The following is an 18,889-nucleotide window of genomic DNA, read 5'->3' as shown; positions in this document are numbered from 1 at the left end:
TGAAATGAAACTGGGCAAAACATATAAATAGGCACTTAACTGAAAAATAAACTGAAATAGTCAAGAAACAAATGAAAAGATGGTTGACTTCCTTAGTAATCAAATAAATAACATAAGTTTAAAAATGTCAGATACTGGGGCACCTGGCTGGCTCAGTAAGTAGAGCTTTCAGCTCTTGGTCTCAGGGTCATGAGTTGGAGCCCCAGTTGGGGGGCAGAGCTTACTTTAAAAAAAGAAAGAAAAAAATCAGATATCATTTACCACTGCAAAATTTATAAATCTGACAAGAACATTTACACTTCTGATGGAAGTATCAAATAGCACAATCACTTTGACCAATAACTTAGACATTCAATGAATAAAAAGGGGTATATACTAAATATCCCAGAAATTCCATTATTAGGTATAAATCCTAGAAAAATGTGTGCATACGTACACCAGGATATATGTAGAAAAATATATCTCAAAATAGGAGAAGCAAACCTGTTTATAGTAGCAAAAGATCCAAATGTCCATCAACAGGAAAATGAATAAATTGTGGCATACGACATTCTTTATGCCAGTAAAAATGGGCATAGTTAGGGGCACCTGGGTGGGTCAGTTGTTTAAGCATCCAGCTCTTGGTTTCGGCTCAGGTCATGATCTCAGAGTCGTGAGATCGAGCCCTGGGTCAGATTCGCACCGGGCATGGAGTCTGCTTAAGATTCTCTCTCTCGCTCAAAGAAGATGGGATACACACACACACACACACACACACACACACACACACGAGTATTACTCAGCCATCAAAAAATCAAAAAGAATGAAATCTTGCCATTTGCAATGACGTGGATGGAGCTAGAGTGTATCAACTAAGCAAAATAAGTCAGAGAAAGACATATACCATATGATTTCATTCGTATGTGGAATTTAAGAAACAAAACATAGGGGAAGGGAAGGAAAAATAAAATAAAAGGAAAACAGACAGGGAGGCAAACCAGAAGAGACTCTTAACTACAGGGAACAAACAGAGGGTTGCTGGAGGGGAGGTGGGTGGGGGATGGGATAATTGGGTGACGGGCATTAAGGAGGGCACCTGATGTAAGGAGCACTGGGTGTTGTATGCAACTGATGAATCACTGAACTCTACCTAGGAAACTGATAATACAGTATACGTTAATTAAATTGAATTTAAAATAAAAATTAAAAACATTCTCTCTCACTCCCTCTGCCCCTCCCCCATGCACTCGCGCGTGCTTGCACTCTCAATCCCTTTCTCTCTCAAATAAATAAATCTTTTAAAAATGGACATAATTACAGTTAGGTTCAAAAAAGCAAGTCTCTATATAATTTATATCATATTTCTACTCATAAAGCTAAGCAATATTCACAAAAAGGTAAACTATGAAGGGAATGATAAATACAAAAATCTGCCTACTGGTAACACTCAAAGGGAAACCCCTCAAAGGCAGGGAAGGATTTAGAGAGGAAGTCAGAGAACTCCAAAGTTAACAGGAAGTAGTAAAGACAGAGGGTTGCAGGGTACTCTAAATAGAAAATACTTTTATTTGGGGTGCCTGGCTGGCTCAGTCAATGGAGCATGCGACTCCTGATCTTGGAATTGTGAGTTCAAGCCCCACGCATAGAGTTTACTTAAAAACCTTTTTTAAAAAAATAGAAAATACTGTATAATTTGCGTATCTAGTCAATGCCTCATTAAAAACCATTTCTAAAAAAGCTAATGGGGGTGAAGAACTAGAGAGAGCTAACCTTCAATATTCTTTAGACCATTTGAGGGGGAAGGGAGGAGAGAGAGAAGACAGTGGTTAGAAGGGGCCCAGGGAAAAGGGAAGGTTTGGCTTTATTATTTTCCAGAATAGAAAATCGTTTAACAAACAGGCTAAGGGATAAAAAGCAGTAGAGACTTCGAGATTAGCAGGGTAACGGTAGTAAAGGTGGGAAGGGTAGACAGAGCATTCCCTGAAAGCCTCAGCCAGATACTGCTCCACGCCCTTTACCTGCCTTATGTCATGGCCGTTCTATCACTCGTCCCATTTTTCAAATGGAAAAACTGAATCATAGAGAAGTTAAGCAACATGCCCAGAATCAGACATTTAAAAAGTATGAAACCATATTCCAGTTTGGCAGACTCTGGCCCCAAAGCCAGGATTGTTTATCCTCTGTGCTGCTAACCTCTGACTATAAGGGAGGGGGTTAAGTGAGGGAGAAAGGTCCTACAGGAGTGAAGACAGGTCTTGACTAAGAAAGATATTTCCAAGACTAAAGAGGAGGGTAAATGGCAAGGGGTAGGGAAGGACAGATGGGAAGAAAGCAGTTCACAAGTTCGCCGTTTATAGTCTCCCCTCTCCCCCCCAACTTTTTTTTTTTTTTTAAATGAGGTAGGAGGTCAGATTGTTTGTTGCAAGTGGAGTGGAGACTGGTGGAATTAAAAATATTTGTGGTTCTGGTGAGAGTTGAGTGGAACTAAGACCAAGTGAGGGAACGCGAGATTCACACTCTCCATCACATACACCTACTGCGTGGAATGCTGGGTACGACCTCCTGCGCTGACTGATTTGTTCTCTTTCTCGATCTTGACTGGTTGAGCTCAAGCAAATTCAATGTATCCATAATATAGTCCTACTGTAAAGTCTTTGATACCAGCAACCAGAGCTCACTTAGCTTTCCTGCTTAGAACCCCTAAACTTTATCTTTTGTACGTTGTTCTCCCGTCCTCCTTCAAGGAGAAAAGGGTTAGCTTTCTTTGACATTTCTGTCTCCATCATTAGATCATAAATTTATTCAAGGGAATAAGACCACGGTTTGCAAAGAACAAGCATATAATATTTAAATCTCTGTCCTGGCTAATTCAACAATTGCATTTCTATACATATCTCTGAAACAAATTACAGGGTAGAAAAATAGACTTCTTAAGTGCTACCAAAATCTACGTATTTTTACACAGATTTAAAACTCTTAAGATCTCTTTACACAACCATTTTTAGCAATAAGCTCTTATCTTTCCCAAGTATCAGTGCAGTTGTCCAAATTATCAAATTCCAAATTAATGATCTTTTCCTATAGTCTATGGAATCCTCCAATTTAGGAAACTGATTCTGTTACTCTTTTATTACAAATAAATATCTTCGGGCAAAATCCATTGACAAACATTCAGAAATTAAGTGGAAGAAAATAATTTTAAAACAATTTAGTAGGTCATATTTAACAACTTAAAGTTTAATCAACTGTAGACGTTAACATAATCAGATTATATGATATTGCCTCAAATGGGTCATTTATTTCCCCTATATACCATGCAATTAAATTGCAAAATATATTTCAAAAAATAACGAAACCACTCAATACAGGAAACCGCAATAAGCAAAAGAATAGGACACAGGGAAACCAGTAACTGCAACGTGTGTGTGTTTAATGAAAAAAAAATCTGTTCAGGCATATATTCAGATGCCAAATAACTTCCACTAGAATTTTCATCACAGAAATTCTACTTTATTGCTGTGATCCCTTTAGGTAATCAACCTATACACTAAAATGATTGCTAAGGATAATCATCTACTTTTATTTTCTGTCACAAACAGTATCTTACCTGATGTCCTTTAAGCCAATGTTTCAAATGTTTGTGACCACAACCAACAGTAAGAAAAATTTCATGTTGCAACTTAATACAAAAATATTCACGAAGTTCACATATTTATCTTACTAATACTGATATACTCTAACTTTTTTTAAATACTGGTTTCATTCTACCAAATTAAAGCAAGAGTTTGAAAAAATACCGCTTCAATTATTTTATTTTACTCACGTGTATTTTTTTTTGTTGTTGTTGTTTTGAGAGAGTGTGAGCGATTGAGCATGGGGAGAGACAGAGAGAATCTCAAGCAGGCTCCACGCCCAGCACAGAGCCCAAGGGTGCGGTGGGGGAAGGGGGGTGTGTTCCATCTCACAACATTGAGATCATGACCTGAGCTGAAACCAAGAGTCCAATGCTCAATGGACTTTGCCATCCAGAGGCCCCTACTCACATGTTATTTTTAATAACATGATTCTAGGTTGCTATTCAGAAGATGAATATGATTTGCCCTAGTACTAGAATAGGGTGTAAGTGACTCCCACGGATGGTATATCTTTCCGCATCCATACCATGACACACAGGATGGAAAAGAGTGAATCACCACCATGGGAAGAGTAAAGATAAAGTAGACAAAATCATCCTGCTGATATCTGACCAGTGTCCTCCAAAATTATGTAAGGTACTATAGCATACAGGATAGAACACTGAATTTAGAATTAAGGCCCACTTCTACTATGTTGGGCAGGACACTTTGCAGAGATTTAATGTTCTCATCTCTGATGAATAACACGGGTCAGGGGCTCACTCTCTTAGCCACTACTCTATTCCCAGAGTCTAGAACAGTACCTGACATGCAGTAAGTGCTCAACAGAAATTGCTGAATGAATATCTTGTTTATATCCTTGCAAGCAGGAGATCGTCCAAATGTGTGATTTTGTTTTTAAATTCAGTCTGAAATAACTGGAGACCCAATATGCTGGAAGCTTCACACTACCCAGTGATTGACTAAGTGCCTTCCTCTTTTTTCTTGGGGAAAAAAATGGGGTTGGGAGGACTTTCTGTATTTTTTTTTCTAACAGCTCATCCTTATGAAAAGAAAGTATGTGTACTCTTCTCTAGATACCCAGCATATATGCAACATTGTGCCCTCTTAAACCACGAATGTAAAAACTGAGCTACTCTTTGCTGCACCAAAACCATTTATCTCCTCCTTGGTACCAAACAGATGATTGAAGAGGGCCCCAGAACAAAATTGTAAATTACAGTACTCAATTTTTCAGCCTAACACGTATACTTATAAATGTTTTAAAATTATTTTGGCTGATGCTCAATCATAGTGAATTATCCTTATTAGCCAGAACCTCACATTGCCAAGATAATTTATTCCATTCATCGTTAATTTTTGAGTAATTCTTTTATTCTTTAGCTATCATGCCTGCTTCTATGAGGCATATGAAAGATGCCAGTCATTGCAATCTTACCACGATTTATCATGAAAACTTCCAACTATGCAAAATACTATCTGATTAAGTATAACAGTGTAGATAGTAAGTCCTTAAGATATCTGGATAAAAATAAATCTTTATCTTCATAAAGAAACTCATCACTTAAAATTCTAGGATTTGGGGATGGTAAATACATGGCAGATGATCCGTTATTTTCTTCACCCTTTAGTACCTTGCTCAGGCCAGTTACTGATCATGGTTTTTTGCCCAGTGGACAGAGATAGGACTTCTGGATTCTTCCCTCTAGGCAGCCACAACCAAATATGATGAAACTCATTCGTCATCTCTGGGTTCAAGAATCTCTACGTGATTGGAGAAAAGTCTTTGCTTATATTAACTATCACATGAATCTTGTCCAAAGATACACCAAAAAGAATACATTCAACCCCCAAATCTACTCTTCTAATGGAAGAGGTATCCATTTTCCTATGTGGTCTAACAAAATGATACTATTTAACTTTAGGTCTTAAATTATTTATGTCAAATAAATATGTGATCATGGCCTACCAATCCAATAAAGGAAGATACTTTATGATCATGAGGGCTCATTCTGTAACAAATCACACATGAAATTATAAAAAAATATATGTTCATTGTAAAAACACAAAAATACCTACGTAAAAATTAGAAGTTTACCAGGCTCTTTAATAGTCCATTCCCCAGAAGTAGCCAGGATTAAGTTTGGTGAACATCCTTTCAAACTCCCTTTATATTTATATAGGGAAAAAGTGTGTGTGTGTACACATGTCTGAGTTATACCAGAGCTATTTTATGAAAATATTTCCAGCAAATTTTAAATTTGAAAACGATCTGTAGTACTTAATAGACGAATGATGATGCAAATTTAATGTTATATCCCGTCCCTAACATAGCTCAGAGTTCGACATAAGACACTGGAAAAACGCATTAACCCAACACTTTTTCACAACATGTTATAATGAAATATTCCACCCAAATTTTGCTCAAGTTCAAAAAAATGAAACATTCTATTGAAAAATATCCTTTACATATGGTGGTACCACATACACAGAGAAAGGAGGGTCTCATTTCTTTTTAGGAAAAATACGAAATATGAGAGATGAGCACCGAGAGGCACAGATATTCATATCCATAGTTATTCATGAAAACACACTTGCCGAGACACAAGGTATTCAGCAGAGAAGGAAGCTCGCCAAGTGCTTAGTTTAACACTTTCATTTTACATATAAGGAAGCTGATTCAAAGGTCACAAAGCCAAGAACAGAGGCAGCATGAGAATCACAACGTACTGTCTCTTGCTGTGCTCGTCATACAAAAACCACATGGCCTCGGCGTTCTTTAACGTGAGGAAATGTGTTTATATGGACTGAGGTTTATACAGATTGCCTTTGTCCCCAACGCTTGCTCCTTAGGATCCCACTCTCCTGCATCCCTCTGCCCCAGCTACCCTCCTTTCTCCCTACTCCAGGCTGGATTCTACAGTCTCTTCTAACGACGACCCTCTGGCTGGTGCATCCCCACTCTGATCAGAACTCTGTCCTTCACTTTCAACCTTAGCAAAGTCCTGAGGCTCCAAGAAGAGACATGTGGCCTGCTCATCTCCAGATACAGAGCCACGGTTGTCAGAGGGATAAATCATGAGTACAGGTGCCTTTAGGAAAGCCAAAGCTACGTTTCCATGATTAATGATGATGAGCAAGACCTGGGAGAAAAACTCTGATCCCCATAAGCAATTATATAACCAATGTCTTGATTGGGGTTCTGTAGTCACAGATACAGTTTCATGTTCCAAATAAACGGCAGCCCTATAATTTGGGCTGAAATGTAGCCTTTGAAAGTTTTTATAATAGTAGCACTCTCACTTCTGAAGCAGATACACTTTTCCATAATGATATAGCAGAAGCTCAACACATAAAAGGAACAAAAGTAAAGCAGAGGAGTTGAAGCAGCATGTAAAAGAGATTTCACTTTATTTTTCCCTCATCCCTTCTCCTCACCCACATCTACTTTTGGGCACCCTGAGCTCCAGAGAATTAGCTTGAACAACTTTATATATTTTGACACATTCACCTTTATTAAGCCACGTCAACACCTATATAAAGACAGAGTAATCGACATTTTACACATTGCAAATTGATAACGGGTAATGTTCTACTTACCTCTTGCTTGCTAAAAACTTTCTACCCTTATTTTTCTCAAACATTAAACTATAAATATCTTGTTCTGTCTTGGATAACGTGTATATTAAAACATTTTCCTTCTGATCACAGAGCCACCCCACCCATGTCCCCAGCCAAGGCCTGTCCCATCAGTGGCGAGAGGGGCACAAGCCCAGTGCCAGTTTTATGCGGGCACACTGTTCACAGTGCTCCAGAGAACCAGACGCCTCCCTGCCCGGGGTGCCGCCTTCCACTGTACCCCCAAATCCCAAAGCTTCAAGCGGCTAAAGACACTATATTCCCTTCGCTCCTCTTGCAAAAATGACACCAAAATGAGCCCCAACAGTTCACACTTCTGGGCCCCCCCCCACAAAGGCCCAGTCTAAGTACTTGGGCCCCTGGGATCAGGGGTTGTGGGGGGCGGGGTGCCGTAGGCCATCCCATTTCCTCCACACCGCTCACTTCCATTCCTCTTACCCCTAGGTGCTGCTTCTATCTTCCTTTAGCCTAAAGTCTTCAGGTTTGTGGTCTTGTGCAAACGGATGGCCAATTCAGAAGCTACTTATTATTGGAGTTGTACCTTCGGCCAGAGCTCAATCCAAGTTTAGGCTGAGCCAATACTTGATCATCTCCAATAAGAGTGACTCAAAATTCATACACATATCCTGAAGCTAGAATAGGTGGAGTTGCCAAGAGTCCTCAAAAGTAAATTTGCACACACTAGCATTTCTCCTAAGAAAACTGATCCCCAATTTAAGAGAGATTATCATGACTAAATCAAAATCATGAATACCTGAGAGGTGGTGGACAAATCTAAGCAAAGGCCGGTGATCTGGGAGTCCTGGAAAGGGAGACTTGAAGCGGAGCATTGCAGTCAATGCATCTCTCCCACTGTGCAAAGGAGAGCCCAGCCTCGGTTCACTGCCGGGTAAAAGGTAGATCACAGGCTTCCGGGGCTCCGTGACACTATCACGGAGGATCAGTCAACTCTCCTGTTCTCTTTTCTCAACAAGTAGCCCTCCAGCCTTTAACTGGTTGCCCCTGCCATAAGGTAAATGCCTCAACCTGCTTCTGAAAAGGCAAAGGGGCCTGCTCGTCACTTTCATCTTTCAGATGTAAATTAATAACCCCAAAACGGGATGCTTTAGACAGATTCGGATTTGTTTACTTAGTGTGACTCAGACCCACAGGTCTTGCTACCATCTGGGCAGAACTCAAGGGCCTTTGTGTCTGATAACAAAGGTCCCAAGGTCCTCTCCAGACACCTCCCCTCCACTTTCCTTTCCTGGGGATCCTATGGCTTCCTGATCTCTAAACTCCATTCCAAGAATAGGGAAGAATCATTTATACTTTGATAAATGCTCTTCACAGCCCTACCCAACCCTCTCAGGTGTTTCCAGTATATTTAGCAAATGTATTCAATAGACAGTTAATGCCTATCATAACTACTCACTAGATCGTCTAAGACGCCCTGTGACTTCCAGGGAGCCTTGTCATTGCAGAGGAAGCTTTGCTTTGCTGCAAGTATTCTCCCCTGGAGGCTGCGCAGCAAGTGAACCTGCTTTAGTCTTTTGGGATGCCTGGGACTAGTTGAGCCTCAAGGTCCCAGTTATCTGTACGCTTACTCCCTCAGCTCTCTATCCCTAATGCCACCCACTGTTCCTGCATCCTCAGGGTTTGAAAGGCCGTTCTGACCCCTGCAGGAAGGCTGCAGTCCCCTCTCCTCCTCTGGGAAGCTTTCTCAACCTTTCGGGAGACTGCCACATCCATTTGGCATCTACATTCACCCCACCCCTTGTTTCTTCACTGCTTCTTGGGCTATCTGTTGACTTTTTACCTTGAGTGTCACCTACAGCACCCAACACTACCCTAGGCACATGCAGTTTTGATTGAGAAAGTTAAAAATGCTAAATTGAGGGGCACCTGGATGGCTCAGTCAGTTAAGCGTCTGCCTTCGGCTCAGGTCACGATCCCAGGGTCCTGGGATCAAGTCCGGCATAGGGCTCCCTCTCCTTCTACCCCTCCCCACTGCTCATGCTCTCTTTCGTGCATGCTCTCAAATAAATAAAATCTTTAAAAAATGCTAAATTGAGAGTTATGAAGTTGGGAATCCTTCACATGTAAAAGGAGAAAGATGATCCACGAAGATTAAAGGCACACCTTCGTTAAGGAAAAGAAAAATGAACGAAAGCTGGGGGCTGCTCTCCAAAACGTTCTTTCTTTATACTTTTCTGCATCCTTGTTTTACATCGAAGAGATTCTCGGTCATACTTCTCCATGGCAAATTACCAATTAACATTCTAATTAAAATCTGACCCACATCCATGATCCCCTCCCCCACCTCTCCAGGGACCAGACATATGTGACAGGGGATACGCAAGGAAATATTTTTGCACCAGAACCACCAGCTGCAGATGAAAGCAGTTAGGTCACTGAGCAATAAGGCTACTTTTCTAGTAATATTACAACACATTACTGGAAGTTGGAGAGAGGGGCTCCCCCTTTTAGAGCTCTTCCATATAGGACTTCCTTATGGCTTTCCCATGGTCTCCCTCTCCCAATCCCATCCATGAGCCTAAGAAAAATGTAATTTTCATAGAAATCAACAACGAGAAGGGGAGAGTCACTGGGGGCTGGTGTTAGTGGAAGAGTTGTAACAGACACCCACGGTTACAGCCTTTGGCCCTTTAAACACCAGGGAGGGGCGACTTCAGCCAGAACCCCATCAGCAACAGTGTGGAGCAGGAGAACGGCAGACACAAAATTGCAAAAGACAGAGCTTCTCCCTTCAGTTCAGCTACCCATTACCTATATGACTTTCGCAAGCCAGCCTGGCCCAACTCCAGCTGGAAAAGGAGGACAGAGCTATCTGCCCAGCTCACTGGTGCTTCCACTAGGATCAAGTAAGGGGAGATAAGAACAGCAAGAGCAGAGGCCACCGGTGATTGAGGCCTTATCACAGCCAGGTGCCTCCTAAGCATCATAGCTGTTAATCCTCACAAGTCTCCTGTAGATCATATTATCCTCATTTTACAAATGAGCAGACGCAGGTAGTTAAAGTCACCAGTCAAATTCAGAACTGTTGAGCCCATGCTTTAACTACCACACTAAACTGCCTCCCCCTGTGTTTTGAAATAACTTTGAAAACTAAGAGTCCATACACATCGAATCCCTGAAGAAGCTGGTGGCCATGTTTGATTTACCCATTTTTTTTAATCTTCCCTCCCAACAAGTACCCCCCCACCACTGATTCTATCAAAGTCCATTCTCTTCCCGACCCCCTCCTCCTAATTATTCCTTTTTTATTCCTCCTGCAGCTTTCCTTTTGTGCTTTCTCCTGTTAAATCATCTTAAGCTTTCCTAAGTAACATAATGAAAACTACCCAAAAAGGGGCACATTTTTAAAAAGTGCATAGAACAGACTTTATCTGAATATTATTTTTAAGTGGAGCTAAATTATTTAGTAAGAATGGAGGACACATTGAAAAGTTGTGTTTTTTTTTTTAACAAGTCCTTTCTTGGATTAACTTTAGACACAGCTGAGGCTTTTACAAAGATAAAACTTTAGAAAGCCTAGTAAATTTTAAAGAGAGTCATCATGAAACCAAAAGTCATTTCTACTTTAGATTGTCAGCATATGATTACACTAGAATTTCATCAGATTGAAAAATAAGAACATAGATTTGACTACACATAGAATCCTCAATTCTCAAAGCTTTTACAGAAGAGTGCTGTTTACCCAGCTCCAGGGTAATGCCCTTCCCCTGAGGCTGATGGGGTTGCTCTTTCTTCTGGGCCACATGGAACTTTGTTCATTCTATACTTTTATAATCATCCTAACCAGGTTATATCGTGGCCTGTTTTACACATCAGTCTCTTCCACCAGCCAGAGACAGCTAGAACAACAAACTCAGCATTTTATTCATCTCTGTATTTCTAAAATGCCCGGTACACCAAGATCCTCAACACAAATCTGTTGAGTAATGGAACCAAAATTCACATTTATCAGGGAATCATGCAGGCTTCAACCTGACTGGGGTTACCACAGGGCAGGACACATTGGTGGTCACTGGCTCTTGATTTGCCTACATGAAAATAATCTAAAGCCTTTGGGTTTTTTTAGAGGAGGAAATATATATGGTGCCTTTTTTAAACCATCATCCAGAGATGGGGCAGGCTGGAGCTTGCTTGTGTTTCTTCCAGATGATTCTGATTTTCTGAGTTACAGTTTACACCAACACTGGTCCAGATCACACTACCTGAAAACAAACACCCCTTTTCCCTGGCAGGGTGTTTTCCTCCATTCCCCTCCCACTGAATCCAAACACCACTCACAGAACCAAAGCCTGTGTCCTTTGTTGCCGCTGTACCAGAATTTTGGATCATTTTTCTGATTTCTCCCTTTTCAACACTTTCTTTTACACCTTTATTATGATCTTAACCAGGTTACTGGTTACTTAACCAGGTTACAGGTTACTACTTTACAGATGAGGAAACACTGTGCTTAAAATTTGTTCAATGGTCACACTGGGAGTAGAACCCAGTTCCCGCACTTCCTGATTCCTAACCAAGTGCCCACAGCGCGCGCGCACAGGCCAGAGCTTCAACCCCATCACTTTTGATTCTGGATCTTTGGGGTGGGCCCAACAGGTGTATTTTGAAAAACTTTCCAGGTGCTTCTGGGAGGTGCCTCAGGTTAGGCCGTCGGGCACCAGACAATATAAACCTTGTAGTGTTAATATGCATTCCCTGAACACCTCCCAGGTATTTGTTTTCATTCAAAGTGGCCAGACGCTCAATACCACGATATTGGAGTAAGTCTGGTAATTGTCACTTCACTTATTTTTGTCAGTAGGGCTTTCTACAGACATCTTCACACTTAAGTAAACGAAACCGGGGGGTCACTTTCCCTCGGGTAAGCCGCCCCCCAACACACACACACCACCCCCACCCCCAAGCAGGGGCACCGTCGCTGATAACACAGCTGAGCACCTGCAAAAGCTACGGCGACCGCCGCCAAAGGCAGCGTGTTCCGCGCGCCGTCCAGCAGGGCCACCCTAATTCTCTGTGCCTTGTCGAGGGTGTTGGGGGCACCACGATCCCCTGTCCCTTTTCTCCCGAGGTCCGTGGGGACTTCCCCCCGCCGTCACTCAGTCATTTTCTTCCCATCATCTCAGTCTCTCAGGGGACAAGCTACGTTTGAACTTGAGATTCTCACGTTTGGGGTGGGTCAGAAACTACCCCGCGCTCCCAGCCTCAGCGCACGCAGAGCTTGAATCCGGCAAAACACGCCCCCCGCCCGGGGACTGCGGGGCGGGCGGTAGGTGGCGGCTCCTCCGCTCTCTCGTCACCGTCACCCGCTCCGCCCAGCGCAGAAGAGAGCAGCGGCCGACCCGAGAGAAAGGGGAAGCGCGCCGGGAGCCGCACAGAGGCTGCCCGCCGGCGGCCGGTGCGTCCCGCAGCACACGGGGGCGGCCTGGCCCCGCGGCCCCAAGTCCCACGGCGGCCCCGCCCCGCCTCACCTCGCTCCGCCCCGCGGGCCTCCGGCACCTGCAGCCCCGCAGCAGCCCGGCCCGTCCCCCCCACGCCGCACCCTTACTGCCGCCGCCACCCCGCCCGCCGAGCGCCTCACCTTCGAGTCTTCCCGCTTCGCCGCCAAGTTTCCCCACCTTGGAAAGTTCTGGGGTCCGATCCCGGGGCCCGGCGCGGGCAGCAGAGGGGAAGCGGACGGTCTGGGCTGCCGCCGGGCGAGCAACGCGACTCCGACTCGGCGGCGCGGAAAAGGAGAAGGGGAAGGGGAGGAAGGGGCGGGGAGCCTCGGCGGGGTGATCCCCTCCGACCCCAGCCTGCCCGCGTTAGCCGCTCGCAGGGGCTTGAGCGCTGGTTTTCCGACCCGCCGTTGGCGACTCTGGCTCTCCCAGTTGTCAGCACCGCCAGTGGTTAAGAGTTTGGGCTGTGGGGTCAGGATGTTTTAAAATCTTGCCCCACTACTTACAAGGGTGTCATCTTGGGCAATTTACCCCTCTTTGCAAAATGAGGAAAACTATAGTACCCATCCAGGGCGAATCCAGATTTTGTGGGTCCTGAAACTGAAACAATGAGGGGTGGGGGGCTTCTTCAAGGGAAGATACAAAATTAGACTTAGGGCTTGGGAAGGGACTTGGACAAGAGAGGAGGCCTGAACCTTCACTAGCTTTACACCTCAAACGCCTTGTTGGGAGAATTAAATGAAATGAACCACGCGAAACCCTACAATGGGTCCTGGCACGCTCGACAGGTGTTGTTTATAGGGATGATATCTTTGTAGCCGGTCAGGTGGACCTGGGAGAAGAAATAACACTGTCAATTACGTGCCAGGTGTTTTAAATACATACTGTACTTAATTCACGTTATGCCAATTTTACAGTTCAAAAACCTAAGGCTCAGAGAAGTCCTATTACGTGCTCATGGTCACGAGGAACCAATTCTGCCACATTGCAAGTACCTGGTTTTTCCACAATTCTACCTCACATACTAATATGTAAATATCTTCTATAACTTTTTTGTTTGGACGAGAAAAGAAAGAAGAAGAAATTCCCCCACGAGAGAACAAAGCGCCTCAGAAATACCTGTTTTCACTGCAAAATTTCCCCAGTTCAATACAACAGCAAATGGATTGCCCTTGAAAGCACACCCAGTGCATGTGAAGTACCCTGTTGCAAAATCAATAAATGGCTTTACTTAAATGTGTTCAGGTTACACATTTGCTTGCTCTGCTAGCACTGTGTGTTTACTTTCTCTATCGATTATTAATACTACTGCAATTCAGATTGATGGGTTTCTAATCTATCCCCAAAGGGTTTATAAACTAAGATGAACAATAACATAATGAAAGGAACTCTCCTTGTGGAAGGCACTTTACATACCTTTCTCTTCGAAGCTCCACATCTTTTTGCTATAGATATAGTTACCCTCCATTAACTGACGAAAACTCAAAAGTATATTGCCTCTAAGTTCACACGGATACCCAGAATCTGAACCTAGTTTTGGTTAAGCCCTAAGCCTTGGCTCTTTTTTTCTACACCTTGGAGAAAAGAGAAGAAACTAGCAAAAATACATGAAGTCACTTATGTCTTGTAAAGTGAGGGAGAGGAAGATGTCAAATTCTAGTGGTACTTTTCCTAAATGAACTTTCGATAGCAGAAAACTAAGACAAAAAGCTTAGACAATTTGGTTTTCTAGAGTGAGGAGAGTGACAAGTATAATGTCAGGCACGTAACAGTGTATTTGTTGAATGAACTAATTCATAAAAGAATTAGCGAAATGGGTGCCTAGGTGGCTCAGTTGGTTGAGCGACTGCCTTCGGCTCAGGTCATGATCCTGGAGTCCCGGGATCGAGTCCCACATCGGGCTTCCTGCTCGGCGGGGAGTCTGCTTCTCCCTCTGACCCTCTTCCCTCTCGTGCTTTCTATCTCTCATTCTCTCTCTCTCTTTCAAATAAATAAATAAAATCTTAAAAAAAAAGAATTAGCGAAATGGTACTTGGTGGCACCTATTAAGTCACAGCTTTTCAGTGGATGTGATTCTTGTAAAATGACAGCATGACAAAGAGGGATCCATTTCCCCTCCCCTCCTCTATTTTTTTTTCACTGTATCTACTTTTGGGTCACTATTAACCAGTAAAATGGGCAAGTCAAAAAAATTTTTAATGTTTTATTTATATATTCATGAGAGTCAGAGAGAGAAAGAGAGGCAGAGGGAGAAGCAGGCTCCCCATCTAGCAGAGAACCTGATGCAGGACTCGATCCCAGGACTCTGGGATCATGACCTGAGCCGAAGGCAGACGCCTAACCATCTGAGCCACCCATGTGCCCCAGCAAGCCAAATTTTAAGAGCAAGCCAAAGGGAGGAAAGAACAGAGAGAAATAAAAGGACCATAGGCAAGAGAAGAGAGAAGGAGGAGGGACATCCTTTCCTTTGCCTGCGTCTCAAGGGGAAAGATCTTTTTATCTGTTAAGAAATACAAAAAAAAAAAATTCAAAAGTATGTGAAATCCTCTAACTAAATTGTGAAATTGAAGCCATAGTTTTATTTTTATTATATTAGTGTAAAAACAGTAATATTTTGTTAAGACAGAAAACAAAACCTGCATCTAAGCAATCTGTGCAACCCCCCCCACCCATCATGTTTGTTCTGCAGCAGCTTTGGATGAGGTGGAGGCTGGGAGGTCACACGTTTTGATAACGAAGGCAAGTTCACTACCTCTCCCTCAGGCAGGGAAGCATTCGTGCAGGAAGTGAACTTTCAAAGACTTTCAAAAACAAATTCAATAAAGGAAGTGAGAGAGGGGGGTATACATGCAACTTTCAAGGAATAGGTGATTTTTCAGAAATTCCAAGGAGGGGATGAAATGGTGGTTCTAAGGAAGGGAATCACAGCTAACGTTTTAATGTTTACTCAGGCAAGGTGACTCCAGCGTCCAAGCTCTTTAGCCCATGCTGGTAAGCACTTGGAAGTGGAGGAGGTTAGACCATCCGATCTAAATATGGCAGGCTGGAGAATAAAAGGTGAGGGGAAAGGAACTCTGGGTGCTTTTTTAAATGATCTGCGGAAGATAGGAGGCTCTTGAGCCTGAAGCTTAAGGCCAAGTCTAAAGAAATGAGTGAAGGGGGTCAAAGGGTAAAACAACAACAACTACAACAAAACAAAAATCTGTTGAATGAAAGAATATATTGGCTGAACTGAAATCTACCTGAATCATCTCATAAAGCAAGAATAAAAAATTGACTTTACACATTCAACTTTCATTCAATAAATATTATTTAGTATTTTAATCTAGCATTTTTATCATAATGTATACATACAGCTCTTGAATGAATAAACATAAAGTTAAGCATATTGAGACAAAATGGTAACTCTCATTCTACATTTTTTTTTGTTGAAAGCAAGTTCAGCTCTGATGCTCAGCGATTGAAGTATCATAATTTTTTTCAAATTACCTTCTCTAAGGGGAACCCTCCTACACTGTTGGTGGGAATGCAAGCTGGTGCAGCCACTCTGGAAAATTGTATGGAGGTTCCTCAAAAAGTTGAAAATAGAGCTACCCTACGACCCAGCAATTGCACTTCTGGGTATTTACCCCAAAGATACAAATGTAGCGATCCAAAGGGACACATGCACCCCAGTGTTTATAGCAGCAATGTCCACAATAGCCAAACTATGGAAAGAGCCTCGATGTCCATCAACAGATGAATGGATAAAGTATATATATATATATATATATATATATATATATATATATACACACACACACCACATCATCTATACTCATCTTGCGGCCACCCGAGACAAGCTTGAAAGTAGGTTCCTTCCCTTATTAAATCTGCTACCTACAAATCGGGAGTGGTTGGCCTCTTTGCTTTTCCCTGCCCTCCATATATAACGGGCCAGTTTGTGAACTAACACTACCATAGCTGGAATTTTAACAGAATCTCTCTGAAGTATTGTCAGGTTAAGCAGACAATAATAGTAAGGATATAGGAGTTTTGAAAAAAATAATTAACAGGCTTGATCTACCAGATGTACATTCAAAAATAAATAAATAAATAAAGCAAATTTATTCCCTAAACCCAGATTGAGAGAACAGCTCTCTTTAGTTACCTATCTGGTTAGGACAACCCTCATCTCCTCATCACATTTCACAGGCATGTCCAGTAGTCCTCAACTTACAATACAGTATCTGAGTTATGTATGGTTGGCACAGTTGTGCACTCTACATGATACCTGCTCCCCCCACCCCAACTACCTTTCATACACCAAATTCCATTCTGGGCCATCATCTGCTGAGAGATGACACTAACTACTGAGTGACTGGAGCGCTATCAACTGCTTACCAAAAGGTCAGGCTTTGGGGGGAAGCCTGAGTTGTGCTGGGGGCTTATGGCCCCAATGCCCACTACCCTATACCAAATGACAGTGTTCTGAACCTCTGCCTGCCCACAGACGGCATCTTGAAGGAGGCTAGGGAGTCATGTTCCAGTGCCCAGAACCTACTCTACCCAGCGGGTGGTGAGGTAGTTCTGACAGTCAGCCTCTGTCCAGTATGACATCTTCAACTCCGGTCCCCTCTTCTGTTCCGACTACACAGCCTAGCATGACCCTGGGAGCCAGGTTTAATCTCCCTAGATGCCCAGGACAAGGGGTAGCCCGACACCAGCAATGTCCCTATCTCCCGGCTTGGCATTGCTGGGTGGGGGTGGGGGGGTGGGGAGGCTCTAACTCCCACTTGCTTCCCAGGCTGGGCTCAGGCTTAAAGAAGCCAGGGCTTACTGAAACCCTAATGAGGAATTTTGTAATCATTTCTTTGTTGTAGTAATGAGAGCCATTTATAACATTTACAGTTTTCCTTTCCTTATACATTTGCCTTTTGAACACATTTCCAGGAACTCATTAGTTAACAATATAAGGGACTGTCTTAGCCAATACATTACTCCAAGGATATAGATTTCTCTTCTCACACCACAACCTCCTGTTCTGCCCCTCCCTGTCTTGCTTCCTTTTTTTTTCTTAATTTCTTTATGACCTTTAATCCCTAGAACCCGTTCCTATTTTCTCAGTCCATTATCTCCATTCTGACTTCCCTTAGCTCCCAACCCAGTGGAGGTAGTTGTGTGTGTGTGTATGTGTGTGTGTGTGTGTTGTGTTTTTTTTTTAAGATTTTATTTATTTATTTGAGAGAGAGAGAGAATGAGAGATAGAAAGCACGAGAGGGAAGAGGGTCAGAGGGAGAAGCAGACTCCCTGCTGAGCAGGGAGCCCGATGTGGGACTCGATCCCGGGACTCCAGGATCATGACCTGAGCCGAAGGCAGTCGCTTAACCAACTGAGCCACCCAGGCGCCCTGTGTGTTGTGTTTTTAACATTTTTTTAGTGCACGTTTCCTTACCAGCAGCAGACTCTCCATTCCCTAGACCTCCCTCCATTCCCCGACATCCGGAGTCTCTCCCCATCTACTTTCATTGCTACTTTCCCAAATTGTTACATGTTACTAGAACATCAGAAGAGTACGTGGATTGGATCCATGGTGAATTCATATGATCTGAGAAGAGCACCTCTCCCTTCTTAGCATCTTTTCATCCTCTTCCCAGCATGCCCTTTTCCAGCATGCTCTTCCTCGGTCCTAAACCTTTTCCATCCAAGACCTTTGTTGATGCCCCTCCTCACTGTCCACAGACACGATTGCCTTCAAGTAGAAAAGTACTCCCTCCACCCCCAGAGCTTCCACAGATATTCTTGCATCTTTCCATTCTTTATCTTTCTTCTTTCTGAGAAACAATTCCTCCCTGCAAAAGCTAATCCCTGTGCCTGAAACCTCAAACCCTCAACTTCTCCAAGATTGGATTCTATCAGTTGTCACCTTTTACTTGTGTTTTCAAAGTCCTCCACTTTGTTGGCTCTTGGGTCTCTGTCTTCAAGCTGAGGCCTTGATTAGCCTTTAAATAATAATTATTAATATTAATATAAAATTTCCCACCAGCTCTGCTATTCCCTTTAACCATTGACTTGTCTCTATGTTCCCTTAGCATCAAACTTTATGAATGAGTGTCCATTCTCATTCCCTCAGATTCTGGCCCTTACCCTTTGTGGAACGCCTTAGAACAGCACACCACCACCTATACCCCAGAGTCTGGGCTTCCC

General features: G+C 43.0%; 1 protein-coding gene across 1 annotated transcript in view; it reads right to left on the bottom strand.

Annotated features, from left to right (window-relative positions):
- Positions 1-12,929, bottom strand: part of PLAGL1 (PLAG1 like zinc finger 1) — a 109,358-nt gene extending 96,429 nt beyond the window's left edge. The window contains exon 1 of the mRNA XM_027601433.2: positions 12,847-12,929. The gene's annotated coding sequence lies outside the window, so the exon portion shown is untranslated. The remainder of the gene's footprint in view (positions 1-12,846) is intronic.
- Between the last annotated feature and the right edge of the window lie 5,960 nt (positions 12,930-18,889).

The sequence above is a fragment of the Zalophus californianus genome, chromosome 7 (genome assembly GCF_009762305.2).
Source record: "Zalophus californianus isolate mZalCal1 chromosome 7, mZalCal1.pri.v2, whole genome shotgun sequence".
NCBI lineage: Eukaryota > Metazoa > Chordata > Mammalia > Carnivora > Otariidae > Zalophus > Zalophus californianus.
This window is presented reverse-complemented; position numbering and strand designations above follow the sequence as displayed.